The 17,791-nt window shown below is 46.3% G+C and overlaps 1 protein-coding gene across 2 annotated transcripts in view; it reads right to left on the bottom strand.

The window, feature by feature from the left end:
- Nucleotides 1-4,784, bottom strand: part of LOC120952971 (arginine kinase) — an 8,542-nt gene extending 3,758 nt beyond the window's left edge. The window contains exon 1 of one of the 2 annotated variants that reach the window (XM_040372582.2): nt 4,674-4,784. The gene's annotated coding sequence lies outside the window, so the exon portion shown is untranslated. The remainder of the gene's footprint in view (nt 1-4,673) is intronic. The other variant, XM_040372581.2, reaches the window with a different exon arrangement.
- Between the last annotated feature and the right edge of the window lie 13,007 nt (nt 4,785-17,791).

Raw genomic sequence — 17,791 nt, 5'->3', positions numbered from 1 at the left:
TTGCTAAAATGGCTTCTCTTTGTGGAACACTACGTTTTAAGGGAAGAGTGCGTTTTCATTCCCTCCAACGACTTTAGAAGCAATTAGACGCTTCTTTTACACTACATTTTTGATTTGGAATTTTCTTTCCAAAATGGAACATTTAATGGATAAATTTAGAAATGACCACACGCCGCACTGAAACTATACTCTCCCCCCAGGGAGGACACAAACCCTACACAAACACAAAAAATAGCAAAACGCGCGCGCGAAAACGAAACTTCACAAAAAAAAAACCCCGAACGATCGACAATTTTGTCAATTTCTACTGTCTGTTGGTTTGTTTGTTTGTTTAAAAATGCTATTTTGTTGCTACAATAACACACTAGCACGTTAGGGAAGGTGGGAGAGCGCGCACGGATTCGTGGACAAACACACACACACACGTTGGGGAGGGGGTGAGGGGTCGTGTCTCGCTACTTTGGCTGTCGTCGAAGGACACAACACGCCTCACAGCGAACCAACCGGATGTATATCCTGCCGCACTAAGGACACGGGAAAGACAGACTCTTGGCTTTGGTCCTGGTCCCGACTAACTTCAAATAATCCGTCGTCCGTCCCGGTGAAGGAAGCGCGCAGAGACACACGCACGCAGCCAGCCAGCCAGCCAAAAAAAAAAGCGTATCAAACTTTGCGTCCTCGTCTCTGCTAATGCTCTCTCTCTCTCTCTTTCGCTCCCGAAATGTATGTGTGTGTGTATAATTTTGTAGAAAAGAGAACAAATGATTGAGAAAGTGTCTACGACAGTACGGGAAGGAAGACACACTACACACACACACACGCGCGCAAAATGCTGTTGCTATCATTAACGCATACAGAGACAGCGCGCAGGGAAAAGGACGCGCTCTCGCGCGCGCACACAGTCAGTCAAGCAGGCGGTGAAAATGCTTGGCGTGTTGGGAGCAGTGCCGAGTTTTTCCCGTCCAAGAGTTTTCATCTTCTCTCTTTCTCTCGGGAGTGTGCTCTCTTTCTCTCTCTCTCTTCTTAGTGCCCTCCTGTCTGAGACAGGGCCGCGGGAAATGGTTCCGGTTATTGAACAAGAATCGAGAACACCAAAAAAAAAGGTATATTTACACTCAAGTGACGCGGCTCTGTTGCGCTGCCGCCGCTAAAGCGTGTCCCTTTTTCCATTTGCGTTATTTGTTGCTGCGCGTCTATCTCCCTCTCTCACTCCCTGCATTTCTAACAGCAAGACAAATGGGTCACACATACTCCCGGTGTGTCTGTGTATTTTCACCCTAAAAAGGAAGCAACAGCAGCGTAACGCACGCACCTCGCCGGCGCGTGTGTGTGGGGTGAATAATCAAAGACACACGGGGACGACGGTGGCTGCTGCTGCTACTGCCATACTCTCTCGATACACAATTGTTCGCGTCCCTTGCTTAATGCGGGACGAGGGAAGGAAGGGGAACTAACACACGAGCAGCGGCGTGTCCCTCCTTTGCCGGATATGCGCTCGAGGCGGTTTGTCTAGGCGCGTCACCGGCATTTATTGGCAAAATAGGAGAGGGACGCTACACACACGCACACACAGAGAAACGCTTTCCGAGCAAGGATTATTGCAGATGATGCCCTCTCAAGCGGGAGAAGAGGCATTCACTGATATCAGATAAGGATAAGAGAGCAAAATGGCCACCACTACCACCTTCAGCACGATGCCATTTGAGTAATTTAATTTTCCCTTGCGTCTACCCTTAAAAGGACACTTTCTCGAAGGACTGTTCAGGCGTTTTCTCGGATGCCCTTTTTTTGAAGCGCAACTATTAAAAGCCTCGGAGATGCAGTTTTGCAAGGTCGCTCGCTCCCTGATGTAGTAGTGTCCTGTGTGTGGATAGTGTGAACACGATTCTCTCGCACTCTCCTTGCTACTGCTCGGACACGCTCTCTCCTTCTCTCTGTGTCTCTGGTGAGCGCGCAAAAAAGGACAATGGACCACAGCCCCTTGCCATGCCGTGGGGGAGGAGACGACGGCCGGCAGCAGCGGCCGAGGAGGGCATTGGCCCGGGAAAGGAAAAGACACACGACGCACGCGGCTTCCGCGTTCAAATACACACACACGACGCACGCCCACACACACATACACACACCCATCTCTAGTTCCGGTGCCACCACCCACGGAGGCAAAAAGGACAAAGAAAGGGCGTATTTGCCATTAGGTGTGTCCTTGCAACCGGTAAGTTTTGGACTGCGCGTTACTGCAAATGATTGAATTTATTCGATCTTTGCAGTGTTGGAGAGTTAGGCATGTCCTCTTCTGGTGGTGAACTTCTGGCATGAGCTATTTATATATTTTTAGTTTTTTTGTCTCTTTATAGATTAAACTTCTGCAAACGTTTGGTCTTCCGTGGATGTCCTGTTTGTCTTCATTGCACTTAAACAAGTTTGTTTAATTAAAAAGTTTGATCAACCAGGATCGTTCCAGGCGAAGGATGGTGGAGGTAGTATAATTCCATAATCAATGGGTGGGAGGGCGGCTTCACACTGCGCACTGTTTGAGGGTGTAAACAACCTGAGGTGATGCCATGGGACCGCGTCCGACGTGGTTAAAAAGGGGACGCGCGCGCCTGACTGCGCTTTTATCTGTCTCCACAGCCATCGCGCTTCGTCCTTTCTAGCACTCTCTGCATCGCGCTCTCTCTCTCGCTCGCACCACCTTCAACAAACGTAACACCATAAAAGGGCAAAAGGATGATGTTTTCCCCCTCCCTAGAGCTCTAAGGTCTTTCACTCACAAGCATTTTCCCAGCAGTGTGTGAGGAATTTTAGAAGCCCCACCCTTGCGCGCCAAAGAAGGAACGTGCCGTTGGGCCATTAAAACAGGAATCGGCTTTGATAGCAACAACCGCGCCATTCCTTCGCCGGGAAACAACAAAACAAACTTTTCACCTTCACGGTCGTAACAAAAATTAACTACCGACGAAAAACTACCGTTTTCCGAGCGGCATTGGGAAAGGAATATGTGATAGAAGAAAAAAAAGATAAACAAAAATAAATGCCAACCTCTGGGCGGTTGATTTCATGTACCGGGTCACGCACACCCACACTGTTGTGACCGGAAACAAGCAGCTACACTTCAACACACACACACACATGCGACATGGATAAAAACAAACAGGACCATAGCCTTCTTCCCCCTTTTAGCGACGGTAGCGCCATCTAGGACAGAGTAGCTGAATCTCTTCAACTCGCTACAGTGCTGTCCAAAAATGCTCTAGCTGGGGATGGAGATGGCTTTTCATGTGTCCATTTTTTCTTATCGCGTTTTTATTGCTTTCGCATGCTTATTCCCCATTATTGTTTAGCGAAGGAAAGATAAGAAAATTGTCATAAAAACAAAAACACTCAAACTCGGGGGAGTTCGTCTCCACCTTAACAACAGAGCGCGCAAATTTTTGGAATGCGTTCATCGTCTTGTTCAACAAGCAAAACGATCGCTGGTGCATTCTGTACTTGCGTACAGAAAAGCACAAAATCGTCCAGCAGTTGTGCAAACAAGGGGGTGTTGCTACACTGTGTGCACAATACTATCGCGCAAGATAAAATGTACCGGAATACAAACGTAAGATAAGATCGCATCACAAGCACCTTGAGCAGAAAGTGCAAAAAACAGCGCGTCATCGTGTTGCTGCTGCTGCTTTTTCGCGATCGCAAAATTATATTGGAGGTAAACTTTTTGCTGCTATTTATATCAAATAATTGTTTCCAATCGGCTCTAACACATCATTTCGCCCAACAGATTACTAGCCCCTTTTCGTCACCAACTCGGTGATGAGATTATTACTGTAAAAAGCACAATAATATAGTAACTTTACCCGCCCGGCTCGTCCAGCTCGAAGTATCCACTCCAGTAGAGCCAAACGACGGCGATGCCGTACAGTGTGAACGCACCGTAGAACACCGCTAGGAACTTTCCCCGCCAACCGGCAGCCATTATCACCTTCGGAGGTGGGGGTACTGTTACTACTTAAAACCCTTTTTCTTCCAAATAGTTTCACTGGGGTCGCCGTCTTGGCCCCGTTATACCAGGCAGTTCCGGGCCACAACACACAAACACACACACACACGGGGGCGCATGCACTTATGCCTATTGCACACGGCACATGATCCCACCACCACTCGCTCGGGTGAGGTCAGTGTAATTACTGGAGCATGGGCTTGGTTTTGGGTGAGCAAAATACCGCTTTTTTCTGCTTGGAGCATATACCATCACCACCACACCCCACCTGGGGCCACGATGATCACCAAGAAAAGTGGTTAAAAAAATAAATAAGCCCGCAATTACTTTGTGAGGAGAGAGAGAGATACTCCGACGGTTTCACTTTCCATAGAGAAAGGCACGGGACATCCAAGAGAGTGTTGCGGTGGTAGAGCGAGAAAGATGTTTACGGTTCAGATCCAGCTTTCACTACTCTCTTGGTTGGTCGAACAACGATCGGGGAGTGGATTGTGGATCGCCGCTGTGGAACGGGTTGTGCTGACCCAATCGTCACAGCGCACACAGTTCAAATTTCAGAGATAATTCTTCAAACCGTACGTCACAAGCAACTGATCCGACAGCTATTCTCAAAGCAAAATAATGCAAACAAATAAAGAAAAACTATCGCTCATTCTATGGCCTCCCTAACTAAATCCACCTAAATAAAATCCACCACTACACCCCGCAGTCCAGTGGGACACACGACAAAACAACGCACTCTTCTCTTCACTCGACACACGCGCGACCCTCTCGAAGCCCGCGGCAGTTGTACACGCGCGGATAGCGAAACATGGACTGACAGATTGGAGGCTCCATTCCGGTACATACCCACAGAGCCGGGCCCCAAGCGCGAGACAAGGAAAGCCCAACGCTGCAACCCTGTGAGTAAGATTCAGCGCATCAGCATTAAGCCGGCTGGGTGTGACAGAGAGGTAGGCGACGAACCCGGTCATAATCAACCAACCAGCCGGCGTATTTTTTTGGGGGGGTGACGGTGGGCACACACTCCTGGGAAGATTTGTAACATTAACCTTCCCCCCATCTGAGGTGGTCTTATTGATTGTTCTCCTGTCTCTCTCTTTCTCCATGGATCCTGAGTCCTTATCAACGTAACACAAACGTGCCCCACCCATCGACGTCTTGAGCATGGGAGAAGAAGAAGAAGAAATGCCAAAATCCGTCTAAACTGAATGGCATGAATGGCCTATCAGCACATATACACAACACACGAACAACGCACAACGTCTTATCGGCGGTAAAGCACACGGGAGAACGGGTTGTCATCGATTGTCTGTAGCGCGACGAACCGGCGACCGACGCAAAGATCGTCAACCGGGCATGAAATGGGGGGAAGCTTATTAACCCTCCTCGTTACCCTTTTCAAGTATTGATAGCACATTGCACGAAAGGGTGACCGCCGGTTGCCAATTTGGGGACATAAAGAAGTGCGCTAAAATAATCAGGCTTTTTTGGGACTCGCCTTGAGGACATCAGATTGGGTTCTGTTTCGTTTCTTGCGTACACTCTATCGAGGTGAGCAAATTAGCTCCTTGGGTGTTGCCGCACCACTCAGCGTGTGTTAAACCCATTGTTGTGTGTCATTGAATCGCATTAGGGTACTGGCTTATGTTGATAAGAACTGTTTTTTTGGGGAAAGATGGTTGACTTATTCCCAGGCAGCCACTTTCACACGGTCAAAGAACAGTCACACAACACATCGAAGAAATGTTCGATGCGGTAAAAAGAAAACTTGATTGTCCTTCACCTTTATCTCGTTACTGGCACTGAAGGGGACCACTACTTCGGTGGGTGTTGCGTTACGTGTCCGTGACTGTTACCCAATCAATCAGGATGATAATCGTACCCGTCTCGTCACCCGTTGGAGAGGTGTGCAAGAGGAGAACAATACCCAATGTCCCGGTGCAAGAGTGACACCGCGATGATAAGAACGGGGGGCCAAAAGAAGGTATTAAAATTTATGACTAATCAATTAAATTGATTGCCTGTCTGTGCATACGACCATCGAATTGCATGCAGCGTGTTCTGAAGTGGAGCTGTGATAAGATATCTCACCACCTCTCCCACTCACCAATTGCTTATCTGCATCCCCAGGCGCGATCATGTGATAAGATGGAAAGAAACCATCAGAAAAAAACCATCCACCATGACATTTACCTTCAGCGCTGTGTTACAGCATACACACAGAGGAGCGCGTGCAGGAGGAGGTAACGCATGTCACGGCCATGTACCAACAATGAGCAGATAAACAGTATCGAAATGCACTTTGCTGCTGGTATCATGCTGTGCCCACTAAACGGCACAGTTTTTATCAAAAACACGGGCAACAACTGTTAGATAACAGGCCATAAAGATAAAAACCGTCTGGGTCGCGCTCGCTTGTTGCATGAACGATACAGCACACAACAGCTGATTTTGCATCATGCAATAGTAGGTGCAATATAATATAAGGAAGGTTTTTTGCACTGTGGTTCAATGATAACGTTTTATCGCTAAGCGGAATTAAATTCAGCTGAATGTTACCTGATAACCAGGAAGCTCAGAAACACAGCAAATGACGGCAACGGCCACGTGGAACGGGTCCGTTGCGTTCGAATACTACACCGCAGCTGCACAACGATTGGTTTGATCTGTTTGTCAACAGATGGCGCCACAGTCGGCAGAGAGAATGCTATTCAAAGTGGTCGCAAATGGCGGAGTAAACGGGTTCAGAATGGAAACACATTCGAATTGAGGTAGATTTATTTAATTGAATGCTGGTATTTTTATTGCTTGGTAAGCGTTTTTTTTTTTAATTATAGCAAAATTGTATATCAACAAAGATCGCTTCTAGCTATTGAAAGACAAGCGCATCGTGCTCACAACCCCTGCAGCTAGAACCTAATTAGATCTTCGTGCCGGGGGAGACCGTTATATAATTCACCGTGTTTTACAAGCAATTATTTTTAAAACGATTGCTCTTCTTACACAATTAGACTTCTCCCTTCGGGGCTTGTGCACATCCGATAAATTTCAACTGGTGAGTCTTCCCGCAACGCGATATCAAAGCACAAAACACCACATGTGTGATGTTTGCTTTTAGAAATATGCGCAACCAGAGAGAGAGAGCATCGATTCGCCAACGGCCACGGCGGCAGGCAAGTGGCACGTTGTTTAAAAAATATAGCAGCAAGCTTCGTGTGAGGCTTGATTTATTTCGAGCATTACTCCTCCCGTTCTATTGTGGGACCCACCAGTGGTGCTGAGTTGTTTACTATTTAAAATTGCTTATGGTGGGCATTTTTTTTTTTACCGGATTGTTTTGTTATCATTATCCGCCCGGGTTAGGGTTGACGTAATTAAAAAAAAATGGACTAGTGTGGATCCCCCATTAGAGAGTGTTGAGTAAAAGTGGAGATTAATTGCACGTTTAGCGATTGACTCATATTGTTGAGAGACTACGTTTTAGTAGCAGTACCAAGATTTTTTTTAATATCAGTTTTAATGGTCAACCGTTGCAATAACCTCAGAGCGTGCCCGGTTTATTTGTGGTAGTAAATAACAAACAACTATAGTTGTCTGTGTTGTCCTACAAGCAGACAAATCGATAAAGTCATTTAAATGGCGTGATTTTGTTTCACACAAGTCACGCACCGTGCTTTTCGGGGAAGTTCGCCGTATCATGAAAGTCGAACTGATACCACGCAGAAGATAACGTAGATAATAACGTTTACCGTACTTTTATGCAATAATCAGCTCGTGACCGTCCAGCAGTGTTTCCCAGGCAACAACCTGAAAACATTATACTAACATCGGCAATGCTCTACGATATATTTCCAATGTGTGAAGGGAATGCCTTATCCTCAATGTTGCACCAATAGATTCTTCCCGCATCTTGTCGCGTCCGATGCCATTTTCCACTCTTTATTCATCCCAGTCTAGCGCATCAATTGAAACAATTGAACCTATTCGACATTAAGCTGTCGTCGCAGCTTCGCAAAATCGCTCTTTTCCTGCCGCCTGTCAGGCTACCTTCATCCATCCATCCCCCCCCCCCCCCCACCCCCCTTCAACCCTCCTCAATTATGCAAACAGACACACAACACAGTCTGGCGTAATGTGTATTCATCCAATTCGCGGCGTTGTTTATGCAAAGACAAGGTTCTCTTGGTTGCACACATTGCGGATGATGATGAAACCAAAACTCCGAACCAAGTTGGTGGTAGAATATTCAAATCTCTAGAAGCACCTTCTAGATGGTGGAGGTGGTAGTTGACCACTGTCCACATACCACAGTGTGTCGTCGTTTGGAGCACAATTGGTTGCCCAATTAGAGAGGCTCATTTCCGACTCGAGGAGGAAGGTGTTGCACATGGCTTTTCTCGAAGGTTCTAGCTCGCTGCTAAATTCGTAGCCAAAATACTTCTCTTCTCTTTGTTGTGGAGAGCGGAGAAGTAGGAGTTGGGGAAGCTAAAACCATAAAATAAATGTCTTCACAGCTCACGAATAGCTGTCGCCCTCCTGCGGGCACTCGATTTCTTCGCATGCTCTCTGGGAGGGGGATTTATAAATAATCTGCTGCTGCATTCGTCTTTCGGCCAAGCTCTGACAGCGATACAAACGAATGATTCTTCTGTCCTCTGTCTGTCTCGCTGGGACTAGCCGGCTATTGCTAATTGACGATCGTATGATCGCGCTCTATTCTTGTCGCTCATATAGCCGCGAGATCATAAATTTCCTTCCCCCCCTTTGGCAAGTCAAGATTGTTATGTAATGTTCGCTGCTGCTGAAGCTTCAGAGAAAGATATTGAATTTGACACGTTTTAGAATGTTGTTTAAAGACACATTCTTGGTATTTTTTATCTGGGTGAAAACAGGGCTGAATTCCAATCTTAATGCATGTTTTTTTCCCCTCGGTCGTTTAACGCAGGCAGCATCCAAGCGCAGATACGATTTAATTGCACTGATAAACTGCCCAGATCTTTCTCCGGAATGCACCGAGAGCCTCCCAGCCGTGATGTCCCATGTGCAGAGAGAGAGAGAGAGAGCAGGGAGGCGCAAATCACATGCAAACTGCGAAATGGTTTCATATTCGCAAGAAAAAAGGGGGAAAAATGGAAGCAAAGATGACAGGAAACGTCTATTTAGCACCGGAGACGCGCAACCCTGGCGAACATTCTTTCATTTCCCCTTTTCCATCTCTTTTCCTTTCCGCCCCGTAATGCAATCGGGAAATGTATGTACATTGGACGCTTGACTGAACAAATGGGCCAAACGAGAGACACACACACAATGGCAACTCGTTCATTTGTGTGCACTGGGAGGGCTCGGGGAGACACGAGGAGACATTATGCCAACAGTGTAAACATGTAACAGTCAATCATACGACACATGTTGTGTGTGCTAGCTTCTCCCAACTTGGGGCAGGGTGGGTAGAATGAGTAGCTCTCCCTCTCCTCATCCACCTGTGGAATGTGCCCTTAAAAGGGTGATTCTAATGCCACATAGAATGTAATGAGAATTGGCACGCCATATGTACGGGTACGGGGTTCGTGTGATGGAGTTGCTGCGGGACGCGCCCATGATCCAATTGTGAAATAAGCAACAAAAAAACAAAAACGAAGAAGAAGTACATTGTAGTGCCTCTCGTTTTCGAAAAACCATTGGCGTATGGGTAAAGAAAAATACACCGCACGAACAGTCCCACTGTTTTTACGCACGCTTGGTGATAACGAAAAGTGCACTTTTGCCATCAGCGGTTGTTCTCGTTTGACTTCAAAATGCATCCACATATAAACAACAGCAAATACACATGATGGTTGCAATTAGTTGTGCATTCAAAATGACGCTTTTTGCAGGGTTGTTAAGGGGGAGGAGGATTGTTGGTTGCAGTTGGTTAATATTTCGATTCCATATTGCAAAGCTTGCAAAAAGCGGTTGTTTGTTACACAAGCAACCAAACTTCCCCGAGGTGCAGAGAGCGCGCCGGGAAGCCCGGTGTGTATTGCAACAACGCGTTTGTTGTAGGAGATAATTATGCGAGAAATTCAGGCTAACTTCTGAATGTCCCCTATCCGACTTCTCCGATTTGTTGCATCATCGTCACACACATCCGGTCATATCCGTTAGATACGGGCGAGGGATGATGTGGTGGACTGGGAGAGCGCAGGCGGACAGGCATGCTGCTGTCGCAAAAGTCATTTATTGTTTAATAAAACACACACACACATACGTCGTGCATTGAGAAGTTATTGGGATAGGGGAGAAGCTTTCAAAAAGGGACACACACACACTCAAACAGGCAGGCAGAGGACTTGGGAGGATATAAAAGGGCCTCTGTGCATTACCCAAGTATATTGGCGAAACACATTTGGATTCGATTTCGCCAACGTTAAGCATAATAAGGCTTTCGTTCGTTTGCTCTTGGAGAGATATTCGGAGGGCAGCGGAGGGCATAATCCGCTGTTACCCTCTATCTGGCTCTCCAGTAGTGATTAGAACACACACAAACACACGTGGTCTGGTTAGAGTTGATATTACTTGAGAGAAGGTGTTAAAATGGAGAGCATGCAAATTTATTGGTTTTAGTTCACATTTGGAAGTCATATTTGTGCTTTGTGGTTTAATCTTTCAGACCAAATCGATATTGAATAGCTTTTTCAGCGAGTTATTTAAGAACGGAACGGAAAACTAATCTCCACCGTCTCTGTTGGGAATAAATTATAAACAATCTCAATCGGGTGACGTACACCAGAGGCAAAGCAAACCACTGAATAATTAAACAAGCCAGCAAACCGTGGCTTGGAAAGAAGTCAGCTGGTGGAAGTTCTCACGAGGTTTGGTAGAACTGTGATTATACTCCCAACGAGGTATCAATGAAAACTATTTCCATCCAAAGCAGTCCCGCCGCGCTTTTGCAGAACAACACGGTCGGAAATCAGATACACCAGCCAAATGATCCCATTTCCGTATGTGGTGGACGCGAATAAGTCATACCTACCAGCTCGCTGGTATTGTGGCTTGATGTGGAGAGTGAGCCAGCAGGATAGTGAGATGGGTGTTAGAAGAATGCGGCAAGCGCGTGTAATACAATACTGCTTCCCCGGGAATGTCCTAGATTCTCGGTTGCTGCTGTTGGCGTTACGTAAAATCAAGGCTACCATCATCAACGACTTCCTCTTTCCACTGTAGGGGTGGGTGGGTGGTGGAAAGTTTTCCATCAAAAGCTTTCCTCCTTTCCAGCGCGCTGCCGTTCTCCTCTGCTCCTCTGCTCGAAGGGCTCTTTTATCGATTCGCAAGTTGCGTAACAGAAGCGTGTTTTTTCTTCTGCTTCTTCATGTTGTTGCATAAATGATATCCTTTCCACACAACACAACACAGTGAGCGAGAGAAAAATACCTCTTTTTTCACATAACCTACATTTGCCGTGTCGCGAAGGGTGTCGCAGGGGATGCGTGATGTATTTTTAATTCTTATTCGAATCCTTCCCACAATAAGATTCTTCCACACAGTGGGAATCACAGGCGCCATTCGTTAGCGAAGCACACCATCAGCACCGGCAACCGACAAACTGATGTAAAAATAGAGTTACGCAAGAATGCACACACACACACACCTTCCCCCACACGGAGGAGAAGGAAAGGGGAAAAGGGAAGAGTAAAGCGCCCCTATGAAGAGTGCGCAAGCAATGGGAAAATGAGTGGCAGGGAAACCCTACACACGCCATCGCGGGCGGGCGTCCCTTTCTCTGCCCGCGTTCCCACGGAAAAACGACGACCTTGAACTCGAAATTCGCAAACTCGAATTCTGCCGCCGTCGCTCTTCTCCATCATCGCATCGTCTCGGATCATTGCGCGCTTGGGTGTTAGAGTTAGGTAACACACTACTCCATCCAACCACCCGCAGAAGCTGCGCGCAACATTTTCCAGCGCACAAGAGCGCACGACGTAACGACCCCATTTCTCCAGGTGGGGGTGGAGTCACGTGGTGTGGTGGTACTGCAACAGGGGAAAGCGATCGATCCGAGTGTATCTCAGGGAGCATGTGATGGAGAGCGCGCCCAGCGAAAAAGCCCGGGATTTCTGTGTGCTGCAGCCAGCGCGCGTTTGCATCTGCTCACGTGACTGTGACGTCATTCTCGAGCTTTGATTTTCTTGTTTTTTTTCCTAAAAATATGACGCGTTAATTTTAATTTATGATGCGCTTAGCAACTAATATCGAAAGTAATAAAGTATAGAGTATAGGTGGGTAAGGGTAAGGGAGAGAAGCAATTTAAGCGCTTGGTTGTTACCTAATCGAAAGCGAACGTCGGAGCAAAATCGTGGGTGGGTGTAACAGTGCTTCCGGTGCTGCTGCTGCTGCTGCTGCTACTGGTGTTGGTGTGCTGATGCATATCCGCCGCCCCACCACTACTGCTGCAACCGACTCGACGACGAGTGGCCTATTGTATGCAAAGTGTCTCTTGTGCCGCAGGCCCTGCAGCGCCTGGAAGTAGCTTCTTCTCATCTTTCCTTCACCTTTCCCCTTTTTTCCTTCACTTCAAATCATCAACTTCCAATTGTCTTCTTTCAGTTTGCGTGTGCGTCTGTTGTGCTGGGTGCAATTTTCCCGCGGTTCTTACAAAGGGAGCTTGGGGCTTGGAGTTTGGAGGGAAAAAAGAAAAGCGTGTGTTCCCGTCATTCAAAATTAATCCCCCTCTGCGGCTCTGTGGCCTCCAACGGAGCTGATCTAATGAAAATGCGATACATATTTAGTTTTTGACGTTTTAAAAAACTTGTTCCCACCAAAATGGGTGCAAGAATATGAAAAAAACGGAGTGGAAAAGGGAGATACAAAAAAGCAAAGAATACTTTCATTTTGCAACAGAAATTTGCAACAGGAAATGGATAATTGTGTGTGTGTTTCTCTCTCCCTTTTTCTTCTCGTGTCCCTCTCCAAACTCGAAAAATGATGGGTTAAGCGATGAAAAAAAGATATTTTTGGCCATTTCGGGGCTTTCTCTCTGTTCCCTGCTTTTTAGCGAATTCTCCCTCTCTCTCTCCACAACGGTTCCACGTTTGGAGGCGTAAATCTTTCTTTTTGCAATTTTCAATTCCTTTCTTTGGCTATGAAGAAGAAAAAAATAAGTTATTGCGAACCATAGCAAAACCCACCAATGCCAGTCGAGAAGCGAATTGAACGCATCAGCAACTGTTCAACTGTGTACTACAGTCTCTTCTTTGGTGCGCTTCTTTCCAAAAATACACACACATACCAGGGAGAGAGAGACAGAGGGCAATGAACCCGACAAGAAGCGGATGACGACCGTTCGATAATTAAACGAAGAGGAGGGGGTGGTGTCTTTATTTTTGGGGAAAAGACCACCCCCCACAACTTCGCGGTCATTCCAAGAAGCCGGCCACCAATGTTCGTTTGTTTTCGCACTTGGGAGACACACACTCAGACACATTGCACCGTAAGTCGCAGCAACCCTTCATCAGTCGTCATCATGGCAACCACAGCCACACACCGCACCATTGTGCACTCGATACACACACACACACAGACAAAAAAGGGCCAATTGAAGCGTCCGATCGAGTGAAGCGCTGTGCGGCTTTAATTTAGCCTTAAATTGAACGGAATGAAGCTCAATAAAACAGGTTTATGAGTCAGAGCGCGCTGTCCGTCTCACGCCACACAACGCACACACACAGATACACATTTTCTCGCCAACTGTGTACACAGCACACTGACAATGCGCGCCGTTTTATGCAACTTTTGCAATATGAGCCCCCTAAAGTAAGACGCCGGCCGGCCGGCACGCGTAAACGGCAGGAAACCGAACAAGCAAAGAAACGAAAAAAAACCGGTTCTAGGAAAAGACGCAGCACACAGCGACGGCGGCGGAAGATGCACAAGTTGAAGGAAGCTACCCCAGCAGCAGCATGACGCCATTAACAATTTGCACAATATCTTTTCGCAAGGAGAAGAGAATGCTTATGTAACCACCTTCGAGATTTGATGTGACAGTTACGGTTCGGCACCAAACAACTCCACCACTGCTTTGCGCTCACAAGGTAAATCTAACAAAAACTTCTTATACCGGTAAAGATACGCTCACTCTTTCTGTTTTAGGTTTAACGCGAATTTCGCAACACTTCTTCGAAGGATTTGATGTGTGAGAACTCTGCGGTCTCTGCTCGCGCGTTCTCGCTTGCATCACACGGAGTAAAACTTGCCATCATCGGAAAATGTAATAATCAAATCCTACTACTTACGCGTTACCATACACCGGGGGCCTGGTCAGGCGGCTGCTTCATGATGTTGGTTGGATGCTTGGGCAACCAAACGACAACCGCTGAGGCAGTGCGGCGAACAAGTCAAGAAGCACACAGCAAGGGACACAAAACTGCACCGAAATTGCTCGCAAAAGTCATCCATCGCTTGCCGCTTTGCTTAACTTGTCTCCCGCCTGCCGCAGCAATCGTTGAAGGTACCCAAGAACACACACACACACACACTTCAGAGGGAACAGCAGTAACGCTCCAAAGGGCCCTTTTGGGGAAGAGCTCACCTTTTTCCAACCGCTGAACTGAACGAGATTTCAAACGAAATTGAACAAGTGCGTGATCGCGGTGAGATGATTTTATGGCCAGCGCTAGGGCCGAGCTTCGGGACTGTGCGGTTCGCGATCGTTCCCGCTTCGGGTTTTTTGGCCCGGTTCGTCGGTTCCTGGTTGGCAGAGCGAGAGCAAACGAACTGCGCGCAGGGGCCTGGCGACTACTGTCTCGCTCTCGCTGACGGGGGTCAAACGTGTTTAGTTGTCGGCGAGAGGGGGGAAAACGGTCTTTGTCGGGCGCAGTGCGCGTGTAGATACAAAACCATGGGCAGGTATGTGTGTGTGTGTGTGTGTGTGCCTGTGTCCCCCTGTTTCCCCCGTTGTGTGTATCTTCCGTTCTGATACGATGAGGTAAACCGGACGACCGCGTTGTTAAGGTGCCCGTACACGGTTTATCTTATCTTGTGGATGGTTTTAGTTTAGTATGGGTAATTTGCCGAAATATTTCGGAGTAATATGTGTTGTCTCTAGAACGTCTAATATTTTACTTAAAAATACTTTCTTCTTCCTTTTCCTTGGCTCAACAACTGCTGTCGGTCAAGACCTGTCTGTACCACTAGTGGGCTTTGCTTTCAGTGATCTAAGGATTACCCATAGCAGGATAGTCAGTCCTACGTATGGGGGCACGGTCCATTCGAGGCTTGATCCCATGCCGGGCATTTTGTTAAGTCGTACGAGTTGACAACTGTAGCACGAGACCTGCCTTAAAATACTTTAGAGCAGGGGTCTCCAAACTACGGCCCGCGGGCCGCATGCGGCCCTCAATAGCCTTTAATGCGGCCCGCGATCACTGGGTGAAGGTTAAATTAAATAGCTTTCCTTTCTGACTAACCAATCAAAATTTATTTTTTAATTCTGGAAGTCAAAAATCAAGATTCAACAAAAGAAAGCTCCAGAAATTTTATGTATTTTGCTAGTATTTTCTTATTAAAACAAGATTTGAACTTCCACCCATTCTAAAGGTAGCGTCAAAATGGTCCTCAACAAAGTTGATTGTGAAGCAATGCGGCCCGCGAACTGAAAAGTTTGGAGACCCCTGCTTTAGAGTAACGTTTATCCAGTCACAACAGGCCTTGACCTCGCCAGGATGCCCGGATAACACGGATAATAGCTCCAACTGGTGTTATGCAAATGAGTTTTTTGCATATTTGTATAAGAAAATATCTCAAATTTTGCAGTGAATTGCTGCAGCTATCATGTAATTTTTGCCTTATAAATGTTTTTTTTGTTTCATATTAATCTACCTTAATATCCTTAATATTGACTGTCATTTTCGAACTGCACGGATAAACAGACAGCCGAATTAAAGCTATTCGGATAAACGATGTCCCATTGTAGTAACTTTGCAAGGTTTCATTCACTTTAACCCTTAATTTAACCCTCATTTTAAACAGTTTGGTGGTTTGTAGACGATGATGAAATATCCATCGTCAGAAAAGCTATTCCTTTTTATTTACAAATTTTCTATAAAAATATCTGAATGCTCTTTGATTGATGCATATGGTGCAATAAGATAAAAGTGGCAAATCTGATCAAAGCGTATTCCTGAAATATGTTCAAATTTGATGTGTAATATCCTAACCAGACAGATCTATGGTACGACTTCCGCTCCATTTGATGGGCTATTTAAAAAAAATAGGAAATATTAAAATTAGTTATCCAATCATTTAAATCGTCAAAGATTTTTTAATATCACCTTAATGCAAATGAAATAGCGTCATACAAAAAACATACTATTAACAATTTGTTTTCTACATTGGGTGCTAAAAATCCTCAAACGTGTAATTCCCACTTCACGTTCAAATGTTCTTCTTCGTATAATTCCCCGTCCCCCCAGTTTACGTTATGCGACGAAATTCGTCGTTGTGTATAGCGGTTTGTATGCCGTTTGAATGTCACGTTGGATGCAATCCGAAGCCAAGAAAAGTGTATACCGTTGGCTCGTTCTCGCTCATTCCTCGCAAACAAAACCCGAACATTAGCGCGGAACAAGGAAAGAGCAGCACAAGAATCGTTCGTCGAACGTACACATAACGCTAAGGGGAACGTTATGATTCTGTACAGAGATGAAGGAGCATTTTTTACGACGAAAAAAAAACTTTTGAAAATTGACTAAAGTTAATTAAAAGCACGCTCCAGTGAAGCTGACGCTGGGCGTGCAAATGAAACATACAATTTTCTGACAGCACACATGATGTGCTTTTTCGACTGCATGGAGCTTAGAATTATCGATTACTTGTTTGTGAAGTGTACGTGCTTGCGTGTGTGTGTGTGAAATGGAGGAATGTATGGTGTGGTTTTGCATAATCATTCTTTATGATACTTTCTTTTGTTGTTTGTTGTTGAGAGAAAAGCGGAAAATCTCAACTTTTGTCAAACACTTACGCAATGTTGTTTGATAACTCTGCAAAAAATATATTAAATTTTCCTGTTATGCAATTTTGTTTGGCAATATATAAAAAGCTATACAAAAACAGCTGTTCGATGAGGCTGCACGAAGCACGAAGATAGCCCCCCGTGTCAGCTTCTCAAAACACAAACTAGGACATCTGGGGAAGAACTGGTGTCGCACTTTTCACACAACTCGCAGGGGAAATTGTGCCGATGTTTGAAACACGAGAGATGACCCGAAACACCCAAGGATGCATTTTCCGATGCGTCCGACCATCTGACCACATTACGTAACCTTGAACTCGCCCCACCTCCCCTAACCCCCCGGGGTGACAGTTACGATTTGCCTCGTGAATCATGGAGGGTGTGTGAGATACGCCACGCCAATGGTGCTGCTATCTCCCACGGCAAGTGGAGGCTCGTTTTAGGGCCAATGCGTCCTGCTCAATCTACCCATCGAAATCCTGCTCCGTCACTGTGCTCACACTCTCGTGCAAAAAAGGGGAAACACTTTTGGCGTCATCATCATGCCCTCCTTACCAACCACACGTGATAACACATTATCGATGCGCGGTTCATCGGTGAACGAGTGAACCTTCAAGAGGGGGGATATACGAGGGATTGGGTTTCGTGGATTACAGCAATTAATGTTATCGTCCTGCATGAGGCATCGTTTCCGTGCCACCAGATACTACTGCAGAGAGGACGTTAATTGAGATTATCGGTGAGCTAATTGACAAACCGTTCAGCAGCTCGTTCGCGTTTGAGAGGGAGTCATCTTCCAAAGAGCA

This window comes from Anopheles coluzzii, chromosome 2 (genome assembly GCF_943734685.1).
Source record: "Anopheles coluzzii chromosome 2, AcolN3, whole genome shotgun sequence".
Taxonomy (NCBI): Eukaryota; Metazoa; Arthropoda; class Insecta; order Diptera; family Culicidae; genus Anopheles; species Anopheles coluzzii.
The sequence above is the reverse complement of the archived record's forward strand: the minus strand, read 5'-3'. Positions and strand labels throughout refer to the sequence as shown.